This window comes from Fukomys damarensis, unplaced genomic scaffold (assembly GCF_012274545.1).
Source record: "Fukomys damarensis isolate Sample0158 unplaced genomic scaffold, DMR_v1.0_HiC HiC_scaffold_6, whole genome shotgun sequence".
Taxonomy (NCBI): domain Eukaryota; kingdom Metazoa; phylum Chordata; class Mammalia; order Rodentia; family Bathyergidae; genus Fukomys; species Fukomys damarensis.
Genome location: NW_022900918.1, coordinates 34,106,930 through 34,115,944, shown reverse-complemented (window position 1 = coordinate 34,115,944; position 9,015 = coordinate 34,106,930).

Sequence of the window (9,015 nt, the reverse complement as noted above, 5' to 3'; positions counted from 1 at the left end):
AACACGGGCGTTGCAAGTGCAAACCACACATGCAATTGCAGCTCTGCCACTTATTGTGAGTTATCAAATCATGTCCCTTCTGGGACCCTTAGCTTTTACATCTGTATAGGGACACTGGCCATCAAGAGCTGTAAGAACTGAACGAGGCTTTCTTTTTGTACACACACACCACACATACACACACACACACACACACACACACACACACACACACACGTTGAGCTTGACTTTCTTCTAATTTCACTCCATTGCAAACGGCGAATTATGAAGGCTCTGATATGATTGTGAGGCTTGAGCCATTCAGGGAGATGCACCCCACGATTTAGACAACCAAGGAAAATCTGCAGGTCATTTTGGCTAAGAGGCTGCACAGGGTCTTGTTGATGCAACAGCTCAGAGATTTGAAAGAATAAACAAAACCCAGAACAGATCCCTCTCTGTCTACTACATAACATTAGCCACACCGGGCCCTCTCCTGTGGCCTCCTCATTCCTTTTAATGAGTTTGCCTCAAAAGCTATAGTCTTGTGAGTTCAAAGCCTCCAAAAGTAATTCTGGTAGAAAATAAAGTATAAAAAGTGGTGTGCTTGTTTGGGGAAGTGCAGAGTATAAAGAATGATCTAGAAATTCCTCCAGAGAGTTCTGGGTATATCTATCTCGCCCTGTGCTCATGAGAAGCATCTATAACTGAGCTCTGCTCTGCAAACTGCTGGGGTCTAAGGAATCTGGATTTGTTCCTTTCATTTTCTTTGACCTGCTGCTCTTGAGAGGAGAAAGGAGGTGGCCCAAAAGGAAGGAAGCTTGCCTTTCTAATCCCATCTGAAGGGTGTCAACTTTGAAATAAGAATGATGCTTCTAATTCGCTCTTTCAGTAGCTATTGATTGGCTTTTTCAGATGGTTGTAATGAAAGAAATTCTGCAGCTCTCTTTTAAAAGCAAGAATGGATAGATCAGCTCTTTCGCAGTTGAATTTACCATCAAGCCAAATGAACAGATAAATGAGTGAGAAGAGGAAAGTAATTGCATGGCTTCTCTTCATTTTGTTCACACTAGGTTCTCTTGCATAACAAAACCATCTGAAGAAAGAATCCCAACATGCAAAATTGCAGCATGTTGGCTGAATACAAAGTGCTTTTCCTTTGTAAAACCTGAGCTCCATGAGGCAAACACAGCTCAGGAGATGATAAAACATGCAGGACAAAAAGGGCCTCCACATGACCACGCAATGCACACGCTGAGCAGAGTGAGAGCACAGAGCCATGTGCAGGTGCACTGCGGTAGAGGTGTGTGCAGTAGCAAAGGTCAGGAACAAAGAGCTGCAGCGCTAGGAACTGCAGCTTAAAGCCTGACAGACATTCACAGCCAGCTGTCCGTGTTGAAAGAGCTCCACTGCTGGAGCAGCCTCCCGCTGCCTCCTACCCTGGAGAGGGAAAGAGGGACTTGGGCCAGCTCCACTGTGGACCTTGGCAGACAGAAATCTTGATGCACTTTTCCTTGCACTCATCTTTTCCTAAGTCTGAGGGCTAAGATTCAAAAGTAAGACCAGGTGTGAACTGAGGGTGAATGAGATGGATTTAGTCTACATCCATGGCAGACACAAGAGTAATCCTTGTGACTCATGTGTCCCCTAGCTCAGCTCCCCAGGGCTCTCTAGGTACACGGAACAACTAGAGAGGATGTGGGAGGGGCCATCGAATAACTGGGTGACTCTTCACAAAAAATGGGATGTGTATTTCTCACCTAGCAAACTTTCTACACACACACACACATCTGTGCTTCCCTTATTTTCTACAAAAAAAATATTTTGACATCTTAACTCTACAATAAGTACCAAGAAATGAAGATTAAGACCTAAAACATTTCAAAGCTAAAGTATACTTACTCAGTCACAATTTTTCAGACTGACATCTCTTCCATTGCTTCTGAAATTAGAGCTGAGTGGGTCCATAAATGTCACTCACAATCCACTATGAAACATTCAGTTATTTCCATTGGCTTCTGGAGTAAACACAATCTATCTTAGTAGTAGGACCTCTCTTGGTACGGATCAGTTGAAAAGCCCTACCCAGTTGCTTTTGTCTTCTCCTCCTCAAGCCTTTAAGAAAATATTAAAAACTATTGTTTTAAGTTTTAAAATGTTCAGTTGGGTACATACTCAAAACAACTGAAATCAAGGTCTCCAAGACCCTATATTGGTACACCTATGCTCACATCAGCTTAATTTACAATAGCCAAAAGGTGAAAATAACTCAAGTGTCCATCAAATACAGCATAAATACAATCTGGTGTATATGTGCAATGAAAATTACTAACCTTGAAAAAGGAAGAGACTCTAATACATTCTTCAATGTAGATGAAGCTTGAGAGCATTATTCTAAGTAGAAAAAGGCAGTCACAAAAAAGGCGAACACTTATGCTTACACTTCAGTGAGACGCTGTGGCTCGTCCTCCCCAGGATTATGTGCTCCTACGTTGGTCCACAGCGTGACAATGCTGGGGGGTGGGGGTGGAACCTGTAAGAGATGGGAGGTGGTGGAAAAGACTTAGCTCCTGGAGTCCACACCCTCATGAATGGATTAATGTCGTCTCACAACAGTAGAGCTGGTCTGGTAGAAATGACTTAATTCCCAGGAGAGCAGGATGTTATAAGTGAGCCTGATCTTCCAGTCTCTTACTTCCTGGTGCAATATGTGATCTCTTTCACACTCACTCCTGATGTCATGATAGGATCCTCCCTGTGACCCTCACCAGACCAGGCAGATGCTGGCACCAATGTCTTGAACCTTCACAACCTTGAGCTAAATAAGCCTTCATCTTTATAAAGTACCTAACCTCGTCTTTTGTTTTAGCAACGCAAAACAAACTAAACATGTGTTACCTAATCAAATTCATAGAAACAGTAAACAGGATGATGGTTGCCAGGGGCTGAGAGCAGGAGGGAATTGGGGATTTGATATCAGAGTTTCAGCTTTGCAAGGTGAAGACTCCTGGGGATCCATTGTACAATAATGTAAAGACATTCAGTACTACTGAACTGTACACTGAAAAATGGTGAAGATAGGAAATGTTACATATACCTTACAGCCATTAAAAATTTTAAATTTACAGAGTACAATCTAGCAATGAAGAAGCTATTAAATGAAGATGGGAAATTTCAGCAAATGGCCCAGACAGGAAGTGGTATTGTAGAATTGGAAAATTTGGGAAGGGATTAAGTGGCAAAGGGAGAAAAATTCAGAATTCTAACTGCAATCCACTGGCCTTCTCTCAGTGGATTCCTAACATTGAAAAATGGCTCTAGAGCTAGGGATGCATTCTAATGTGAATTTTCCAAACCAGAATGCTGGGTTGGGTGAGAGAGTGGAAGAGCCTTGGGAGAGTGTGGGCCTTGAACTAGGGGTACAGCTGTGGGTGTGGAGAGCAGACCACCATGAAAGTCTGATGAGGGACATGACACTGGAGGAGCAGCGGGTGAGCAAAATGATTTTGGCAGCTGCATGAAGGATCGACTTCAGGGAACCATGCTAGAAGCAGGAAAGCCAGTGAAGAATGGGTTGTAATATTGGTCTTTGCCATTAAATTGACCTTACCACAGTAAGTCACAGTATTTACCCAGTCCTCCAGTAAAATGGCTCGGTATTTTACAATAATGAGTCTCCAAGGAAGTCTCAATATTAAAGTCCCAACAGAAGCAAAAGGAAAATATTGAAGGAAGGGGATGGAGGGGAAATAGAAAGAATTTGCCAGGGGAAGAATTGCAAAACTGAGTGATTTGTAAAGGATAACTGGGATTTCTTTCTTCAAAAATAGCTGAACTATAGGACAGCAACCTAAGGTAATTTATTACATTTCACACATTAATGAGCATTCCTTCCTAAGACTATTGAATAATAAAAAACTATACAAGAGAAAAGGAGAGAGTAAGAGAGACAGAGACAGAGAAAGCACAGAGCACAGAAGGAATCAGTAAGCATCTGGAACAGTAAGGGTCTCACCCCCAATGGAACATGGGGTATGAGTCAGGGAGAGGCGGAGGAAGTGTGAATGTCCGTGTTTGTGTATGCACACATATGTGCATGATATTTGTGTATATACATAGGGCTGGTGAATGTACATGGAAGAAAATATAGGACAGAGCGAGACAGAACCAAAGAAAGTGTGTAGCTGCTGACTTACCTGTGTGCTTTGTCAGAGATCTTTGCTGACAATAATGAGTTCATGAAGGAACATGGCTATATGTAAAAATAAATGTTTCAATTAAGTTTATTCGTACATTTTAGGTCTACAGCACAGTTACATTCATCATTGGGATCTTGTACCCATCTTTACCTGACTCACCTTGGTTCATATTTTCCCCATTCCCCAGCCCTCCCTTCACCCCTCCACCCTTCTGAGTTTACACAGACATTGTCTCCATGTTTTTCCTTTTCTCATATATTTTTCTTTTCCCTTTCTACCATTCCCCTATCCCTCCCAGTTCCTCTACTCTTTTTTTACCTTTTCTTCCTATTAAACAATATCAATTATACATTTTGACCCTTATTTACACTCTTAGTTTTTCACGCCAGAGAGAAACTACTCATTATTTACACATTTGTTTCTTATTACTTTCACTTAAGAAGTAATGCCTCAATGTGCATCTGCTTAGCTATAAATGTCTGTAGTTTCTCATTCTTTATGAGTAGTATTCCATTTTATTAAAACACACACACACACACACACACACACACACACGCACACACATCTTTATCCATTCTCCAACAGATGGGCAAATGGGCTATTTCCAAGGTTTAGCTATTACAAACTGTGCCGCTATAAACATAGGTGTGCATAGATCACTGTGATATAATTCTTTTAATTCTTTTGGAAAGATACCCAGCAGAGGGATGGCTGGGTCAAATGGAACCCCTAGTTCCAGCTCTTTGAGGCATCTCCATATTGATTTCCATAGTGGTTGCACCAGTCTGCACTCCCACCAACAATGGAGAAGTGTTCCTTTCTCCCCACAACCCTGCCAGTATTTGTTATTGGCTGATATCTTGATAGCAGCCATTCTTTGTGGGGTGAGGTGGAATCTCAGTGTTGTTTTCATCTGCATCTCTCAAATGACCAGTGATGTGGAGCATTTTTTCATATATTTACTTGCTGCTTTTACTTCTTTGTCTGAGAAATGTCTGTTCATTTCAGATGCCCACTTTTGAATTGGGTCTTTATGTTTGGGGGGGGCTGATTTTTTTTTTTTTTAGTTCTTTATATATTCTAGATATAGTCCTTTGTCTGAGGAGCAGCTGGTAATAATTTTTCCCACCTTGTAGGTTGTCTTTTAGTTCTAGTGATGGTTTCTTTTGCAGTGCTGAAGCTTTTTGAAAAGATGAGATCCCACTTGCTGATTCTTTCTGCTAGTTCCTGTGCTACTGAAGATTTGTTCATAAAGTCTTTTCCTACACCTAACTTATGTTCCAGCAGTTTAGTGTTTCTGTTTTAATATTTAGATCTTTACTCTACTTGGATTTTAGTTTAGTGCATGGTGAAAAATACAGGTCTAGTTTTAATCTTTAGCAAGTTGAAACCCAGTTTTTCCAACACCATTTATTAAAGAGGCTAACTTTCTTCCGGTTTGGACTCATTCCGTATGCCTTGGACAGGTAATCACCTCATGAAATCTCCACAAATGCACATCTAAGAAAAGATGAACACTTAATCAAAGTGTTGAGATAGTTAGAAATAATATATACACAATACCCGGGAATAGTGTCTGGCATATAGTAAATACTCAAAAAAAAAAAAAACAACTCAGGAACTACAATGAAAATAGTATTGTATTATTCATATATGTATGCATAATCTACTATTATTGATTGGAGGAAATTTACCTAGTTACATACTTTTATAACATGCTTTTATTGACTATTACAAGTCAAGTATTAGGTACTGAAAGGATATTGGACTGTCAGCCAAGTTTAGAATGTTGCCTGATAATATTAGAATATGAACTCTCCAGAGCCTCATAGGTAGATATCAGGAAGGTCAAGTGCACAGGAGAAAATGTCAGCTGGTGGAGGATGAGAGCATCCTGATTACTGTCCACCATAATGCCAAGGTGCAGTCACTCCTGGAGGTGCAGTGCCGCCCCCTGCTGGATGGAGGACCTGAAGACCTAGCAGTCATACATTTCCATAATCAGAGACTCAATGCTTCCGAAAGTAGAAAAGGAGAAGGGCAATGTGAAGAAGTGATGTCAATAGGTGAGGTTGGGGCCGCCACTTATCATGCAGGAAGGGTGTCCACGGGGTCTCTGTTGGCAGCACTGCCATCTCCCCAGCCTAGAGGAAGCCCTAGCAAAAGCAGAGAGCCAGAGCTCTGAGAAGGCTATTAAAGGAAGAGGATCCTTGCGAAGAACCAGTGAGCCGCCCCTCCCCACAGTGCATAACACGGTTCCTTTTATCTCTTTTTGTAAACATATTTAGCAACTTTCGGGTGACCTCTGGCTATTTTGCACTCAGCCAGCCATTTTTACCCGAGCCTCATGCTGCTGAATGCCCCAACTACATTACAGAAGGCAGAACACAGTTAAGGCTGCATGGTGATGGCATTAACAAGGAGTGAGGTGCCAAGAGGTCACTAGCATGAAGGGGGTACCAAGGGAGCATTAATGAGAATTGGGGTACCAAGAGGACATTAACATGAAGAGGAATACAAAGGGGACATTAACATAAAAGGGAGATCAAGGTGAAGCTGGAAACAAGTTTTAAAGAAAAGTGCTTGGAGCCAAGAGAGCTGAAAGGAGAAATCACAGGGGACCCTGGCTCCGTGCAAGAGGAGGAGACAGACAAGAGCAGAGCAGGGCAGGGCAGGCTCTCAAAGACAGAAGAAGCCAGGCTCTCTGTAGACCATGGGGGTAGTTTGAAACTGAATACTACCATGAAGGAAGGGGACTGTGAGGAAGATTTGTTTGGCAGTCCCACCCCAAGGCTCCCCAGTTGAATTCTTCTTCTCACCCACCCCACACACAAGCCTGTTGCTGCTTTCTGAACCATATCTTCCTCTAATACCACTTCTGCAAGGCCCTCCTTGATTCTCAGGAATCAACCCACAGGTCCTCAACACGGGTCCTTTCATCTGTGCAGATACCCATTTCCATCCCCGCTGCCCTCTCCACACAGTCCTCAGAGGCCTCACCTCCCCACCCCTGCCACCAATGCCATAATTCAAGTCTTCATCCTCTCCTGGTCACTTTGGCTCGGATTTTGATGCCTTTAGTTTATTCCCTGCATTGCCACCAAGCTGACTGCTCTGATATTCAAATAAAATGGCACTACTACCTCTTTACACGATTTTGCCGATTCCCCCTTGCTTTCACAAGAAAGGCCTTCAAGACTCCCTACATCCCTGTCTCATTCTTACTACATAATGTTTGCTAGCCTCATCAAACTATCTACTGTCCCTCTTCCTTAGAATGGGCCAGGCCAGTACCTACCTTGGGTCCTTTGCATATAACCATGGCATTTCCTTGGACTCCCATTCTAGTCCTTCCATGTCCTTGGTTGATCTAACCAGTATTTACTTATTCTAAGACAAGACTCAGGCTCTCACATTGCTTCTGTCATTACTCTCCTCCGCCTCACTCTGGTATCTGTTTTCCTCATTGAACTGGAAACTTCCAGTAACAAGGACTCATTTATACAGTCCTGGGTCCCCAGTACTTATCAGAGTGCTTGATTTATAGTGGTTACTTGATCACTGTGATTTTAATGAATAAATGACATAAACAATTGATAAAAATCTATGCCAGTCAGAGAGAAAGTGCAGCATGCTTGAGGTCTTATAACTGAAGCTTCCTACTAAATGGAAACTTCCAGAAGCAAAATGGAGCCATATCCTGAAGAGAAGTTTCACTGAAGCCCAGATGACTTGGCACATTGTACATCAACGCTTTTAGAATCATATAAGAAAGGTAGACACACAAATGTGCCCCTCCCCACATATATATATGAGTTGCTTTACTCTGGTCTCTGTACACTCCGCACACTATTACTGTGCTGGTGTGGCCCCCAAGTATTCCAGTCTGGTATATATGGACATAGAAGTTAGTGTCAAGTAACCCAATTTATCCTCTCAACATCTTTTATCTAGCCACACTAGAGCCCTGAGGAGTCCTTGTTCTCACCACCATAACCAAATGCCCTTCCCATCCTTGGATGTGGAAAAACACCAGAGTGTCACACAGACTGCCTGCCATGCCAGGCACTGAGCCATCTTGCATCTCTGCTGAGCCGTGAGGCTTCCTGGATTGCTATATGCACTTCAAAATAAGCCCAGAAAGACAAGTGGAGGACAAACGGAACGACAACATGCACCTGTAAAAATAGCCCTGGACTACCAGCCACCGAGATGGGTGGCAGCAGGAACAGATGGCCATGTCTGTCTCATTTTCCAATCTCTGAGGCTGTACTTGCCTGCTTCCCTTCCATCTCTCCCAGAACACAGTTTTGGCAGGTAGTGGGCCCCTTGGAATCCACAGTATCCTTCAAAGTCATTCTGGAACAGTACAGTGAGCAAGGCCAATCTACATGCAGAACCAGAGACCCAGAGTTATAAACATGAGCCTCATCCAAGATGAGTCGGTGACCTTGTTAAGATGTTCCCGGATTTTAACAAAGCTCTTTCACTGACTATCCAGGGCCCCTTTAGGGAAAAGACAGAGGGACTCGGCCTCAGTGGAAAGTCAAGTGATTTAGACAATGTCATCTGCAGATTCCATCCAGGCTCTGGGTCACAGAGGGACCCCGCTGTCCTGATCAGCAAGCTGCTTGTGCTGACTCACACCCCACCTGGGGTGCTGTCAGTGTCCTCACTAGAAAACAGTCCGAACTTTGGGTAGACATGGACTAAAACTGAGCTTCCCTTTTATGTTTCCCATTCCCCAGCACGGACTTCCGATGCATTGGGAGTTGTTAATGTCTCTTAATACTCTATGGTGGTTCAAAGAAATGTAAAGTGCAGTATTTCCAAAATC